Consider the following 5,318-nt stretch of genomic DNA (forward strand, 5'->3'; position numbering starts at 1 on the left):
CTGAGACAAAGGTTGGGGGAGCGAATTAAAAACGTTGGGCTCGTGTGACCACATTTTCAAAATAAGCCATCGCCAGGTACAAATGTAGCCCCTCCTCCTCCCCCCGCCAACATTTGACTTACTGAAGCGTCTCAAAAGCCTAATATAACAACCCCAATTGGCGACGCAAAAGTCGCAACACCTCCTGCCTGTACGAAGTTGGAAACAAATGCGTTTTCAATCGAGATTTAAAAGTGCCACAGCTCCAGTGGCTTCCGAACGGATGAGCGTTCCAGACGGCCGCAATAAGACACTGGTGTAGCCATCATTAGACCGGATGCCACATCTCCTACATAAACACGAAACGAGGCTATACCAAAATAAACTTCACTGAACTGAACGAAAGACACAACCCTCAGTCGCGTGCGGCCGTGACCACGGAGGTGGCCTTGCGCTCCTCCACGAACAAACTCTCTCCAAAAAGCCCCTCTCTCTCGTCGCCGCCGCCGCCGCCGCCAGCAGACCTAAAGAATGATCATTTAGCGCCTGCTACTTTAGAGATTTGCCATTCGACGCAATCGAACGGAGTCAGATGGTACCGAATGGACGAGCGAAACTTCACTCGCGGCGACGATGACCACAGGCACCGCGTGGCACTCCAACTCGCCCCGCCACGTGTCCGCCACGACCCCTCCACGTCACGTGACTCTCCCCGCCGCGCCGCCGCTCGATTGGTCGATTCGATCACCCGGCCCAAATTTTTGAAAGTGTCCAATCAGAGGTCGTCTAACGGCAGCTCGATGTGGGAGCCCTCCCTCCCCCTCCCTCCCTCCCCCTCCCTCCTTTTCAATCTCGCGAGACCTCGTGAGCCAAGTGTAGTTTGGGAGCACGCTCTGAAATCTCGCGATAACTCGCGTTGTTGCTGGGGGCGGCGGCGGTGTGTGTGTGTATAGCCACCGCATGGCCAAGCAGATTTTGTTTTGACCGCATCGAGTGCGGGCTAAACGGGCACGACACGGGCTGGGGAGAAGAGATGGAGCTGATGCGGTAGGGGGAGGACGTGGGGCTGAGTGGACGACTTGCCGACGACCGGTACCAGCGGTGTCAAGATCGACCTCCGTGGGAGGAGGCTCGTGAAGGACGCTGCTGATGCTGCTGCTGGGCAGTTGGAGGCAGTCGCCCTCCAGCAACGACGGAGGGTGGAGGAGCGACGCTCACAACAACGAGCGGAACGCCGGGCGGGTTAAAGGAAGCAAGTTGGAACAGTGGTCCAGCTGGTGGTGCATCCTCCGGTCATCTCAGTTGGTCGACTCATGGCACCTGCTGGGGTCTGTTCACGTGGCCTCAAAGTGCACCTAGCCTGGCACAGCAGCCGTGGTGACGCCACCGTAACTTAGTGTCGGATGGCGACTTTTGGTATAGAACCATTGCCGTTATGGGCCACGATCAATCCACTGCTTAACGAAGGCCTCCTCCACACAACGTCGTCTTGTCGATGCAGTCATCCACCGCTCCTCGTCATCCACGCAACCGACGGGAATGTGGAATTTCGCAAACTCTGTTACACTACCGGTCTGTAATGGACCAAATATTGCTGCAAAAAAAGGCCGCACTCCCAAAAGGTCCGTGTGGCTGATTGGGATGTGTAAAAATATGTACAGTGAGGGAGAAAAAGTATTTGATCCCCTGCTGATTTTGTACGTTTGCCCACTGACAAAGAAATGATCAGTCTATAATTTTAATGGTAGGTTTATTTGAACAGTTAGAGACAGAATAACAACAACTAAATTCAGAAAAACGCATGTCAAAAATGTTATAAATTGATTTGCATTTTAATGAGGGAAATAAGTATTTGACCCCCTCTAAATCAGAAAGATTTCTGGCTCCCAGGTGTCTTTTATACAGGTAACGAGCTGAGATTAGGAGCACACTATTAAAGGGAGTGCTCCTAATCTCAGCTTGTTACCTGTATAAAAGGCACCTGTCCACAGAAGCAATCAATCGATCAGATTCCAAACTCTCCATCATGACCAAGACCAAAGAGCTCTCCAAGGATGTCAGGGACAAGATTGTAGACCTACACAAGGCTGGAATGGGCTACCATTGCCAATCAGCTTGGTGAGAAGGTGACAACAGTTGGTGTGATTATTCGCAAATGGAAGAAACGCAAAAGAACTGTCAATCTCCCTCGGCCTGGGGCTCCGTGCTAGATCTCACCTCGTGGAGTTGCAATGATCATGAGAACGGTGAGGAATCAGCCCAGAACTACACGGGAGGATATTGTCAATGATCTCAAGGCAGCTGGGACCATAGTCACCAAGAAAACAATTGGTAACACACTACGCCGTGAAGGACTGAAATCCTGCAGCGCTCGCAAGGTCCCCCTGCTCAAGAAAGCGCATATACATGCCCGTCTGCCAATGAACATCTAAATGATTCAGAGGACAACTGGGTGAAAGTGTTGTGGTCAGATGAGACTAAAATGGAGCTCTTTGGCATCAACTCAACTCGCCGTGTTTGGAGGAGGAGGAATGCTGCCTATGACCCCAAGAGCACCATCCCCACCGTCAAACATGGAGGTGGAAACATGCTTTGGGGGTGTTTTTCTGCTAAGGGGACAGGACAACTTCACCGCATCAAAGGGACGATGGACAGGGCCATGCACTGTCAAATCTTGGGTGAGAACCTCCTTCCCTCAGCCAGGGCATTGAAAATGGGTCGTGGATGGGTATTCAAGCATGACAATGACCCAAAACACGGCCAAGGCAACAAGGGAGTGGCTCAAGAAGAAGCACAGTAAGGTCCTGGAGTGGCCTAGCCAGTCTCCAGACCTTAATCCCATAGAAAATCTGTGGAGGGAGCTGAAGGTTCGAGTTGCCAAACGTCAGCCTCGAAACCTTAATGACTTGGAGAAGATCTGCAAAGAGGAGTGGGACAAAATCCCTCCTGAGATGTGTGCAACCTGGTGGCCAACTACAAGAAACGTCTGACCTCTGTGATTGCCAACAAGGGTGTTTCCACCAAGTACTAAGTCATGTCTTGCAGAGGGGTCAAATACTTATTTCCCTCATTAAAATGCAAATCAATTTATAAAATTTTTGACATGCGTTTTTCTGGATTTTGTTGTTGTTATTCTGTCTCTCACTGTTCAAATAAACCTACCATTAAAATTATAGACTGATAATTTCTTTGTCAGTGGGCAAACGTACAAAATCAGCAGGGGATCCAACACTTTTTTTCCCTCACTGTATGCATGCCTGTTAACCCATACGGTGTTACCCGTATTATTGTACAGGTAAATAAAAGTTTTCAGGTCCATACGGCGGAAAACCATTTCAGTACGGGCAAAGCAATGTCTTTGTTTTTCTCCTGTGTGATGGGACTTTGTAGGATGAACGTTGAGATTTATAAGGGCACTAGGTGACCACTAAGGTCTGAATTGGTCTGTAATAAGACAGGGCACTGAGAAGGGGTTGACAGGTATGCAGATTTTGATTTAAAGCTTTCGTGACTGCAGGGATTCATATTCTTGGTTCTTTCGGTAAAGTCACGTAGAAGGGAAACAACAAAATAATAAAATATATTGTTTTATGTTTTTATTTTATTGTTTCCCTTCTACGTTTATCCTGCCACATATGCATACCTAGACTATTGGTTCTTTCGGTAAAGTCATGTAGAAGGGTCCCTTCTACGTGACTTTACCACGTAGAAGGGTCCCTTCTACGTGACCTACGTGATCTTCTACGTGACTTTACCGAAAGAACCAAGAATATAGGTATGCAGATGTGGCGGGATAAACGTGATACAAAAAAGAGGCGTTTGCTTATTTCTTTAAAATATACTGTATGTACATCACACGCAATTGTGTAAATTCTTTCATTCGTGGGCAGCATAGGGTTAGGTGCAGCTAAACCAACCCGTCGTTCTGAGCTCTTTGCAGTTCTCATTGAGAACACCACTGGCCTTGTGTTTAAATGAGCAAACTAGCAGGAAATCCCCGGCGTTGCCCGGGTGCTTTTGTGAATGTCGAGTGGCTCAATCACTCGAAGGAGGGCTCAATGGCGTTACAGCAACTGTTAAGATTTCGCTTTGCCATGGGCCCTTTAAATAAATGTAATGCAACGTGCCCACAATAGGAGGGTTACGGCATGATACGGCGAAGTTTATTTTGAAGCGTGGACGAAGCCGTGTTGTTTGTTTCACGGAGCTTGACTGTTAATTGGAATCACCAAACGTTTAATTCTGTTGATGCAATCAACGACGATTGTTGATTAACTTGATGATGATGAGGGGGTCATGATGAAATTTGTTGGATGTGCGGGGCCAGGTTCACGTGTGCTGGGTTAGGGATTGTGGTGGCGTCACTGGGAGCGGCTGTGGGGTGCCCCTATATACAATGTCGGCTCGCCATGTGGCCAAGGTTTTCTGCGGGGTTTTCAAAGGTAACCCACCCTGCGATAGCTTTAACCTGTCTGGATTTGTATTCGGAACAGACATTCCATTTTATTACATATCGAAGATGGAAGTTGGGCATTGGCCACTTTCTCCCAACGTTTGTGTCAATTCAAAATTGTACGGTACTCAATACGTTGAGATTGAAAACGTCAAAAGTGAGGATTTTTTTTTTCCGATTGTAAGGTATAATGACATACTTAACAATCGGAAAACGAAATGCAAACTTTCTTAGCCGGAGGTTCAAACTTTAAATTTGTACGTTTTTTGGGGGGAAAGGTGCGAGATTAAAAAAACCGTACGTAACTTTGGTTTATGGCTTTGAAAGTGCAGGACCCTTCAAAATAAGGATACAAAACTCATACGCCTGGGTTAAAGAAAATCCCATACAATCCACGTGTAGGTCTTGAATAAAACTACACTAATATCATACTATATGTTGTGAAATAGTATTTACCATTTTTCTTTATTGAAGAACTTAGGTGCTTCCTTTCATTGGTCTGGCACTTGCTTATCGGATGGCTCTCACGTTTCATGTGGCTCCCACGTTTCCTCGAGGATTAAAGTGCTTTATTGAGTTCCTATTTGATGCAATAAATATGCAATACAATACATATACAATACTTAATACTCCTATTACTCTTTGGTTCTTTCGGTATTTACCAGGTAAAGCCCACCAAGATTTTTGCTCTTTTTCAGAGGTGACCTGGCCACACACAGCTCATCGTAGTGGCTTAGATGTGGGAATTTATAAGAGCCAAATAATATAAATGGGGTAAAACTGGATGACCCAGAGAGAAATCCATACGACCACAGGGAGAACATAACTCTAATCACAACATGCTGCAATGTACATGTACAGTCCTTGAATATTTGTGGGCAATTGA

At 46.9% G+C, this 5,318-nt stretch overlaps 1 protein-coding gene across 2 annotated transcripts in view; it reads right to left on the bottom strand.

Moving 5' to 3' along the window:
• Positions 1-719, bottom strand: part of PIWIL2 (piwi like RNA-mediated gene silencing 2) — a 35,906-nt gene extending 35,187 nt beyond the window's left edge. For both annotated transcript variants that reach the window (XM_076065662.1, XM_032949758.2), the window contains exon 1: positions 579-719. The gene's annotated coding sequence lies outside the window, so the exon portion shown is untranslated. The remainder of the gene's footprint in view (positions 1-578) is intronic.
• Positions 720-5,318: the final 4,599 nt, after the last annotated feature.

This window comes from Petromyzon marinus, chromosome 8, assembly GCF_048934315.1.
Source record: "Petromyzon marinus isolate PM22_M1 ecotype Great Lakes invasive population chromosome 8, UKy_Petmar_22M1.pri1.0, whole genome shotgun sequence".
Classification (NCBI taxonomy): Eukaryota; Metazoa; Chordata; class Hyperoartia; order Petromyzontiformes; family Petromyzontidae; genus Petromyzon; species Petromyzon marinus.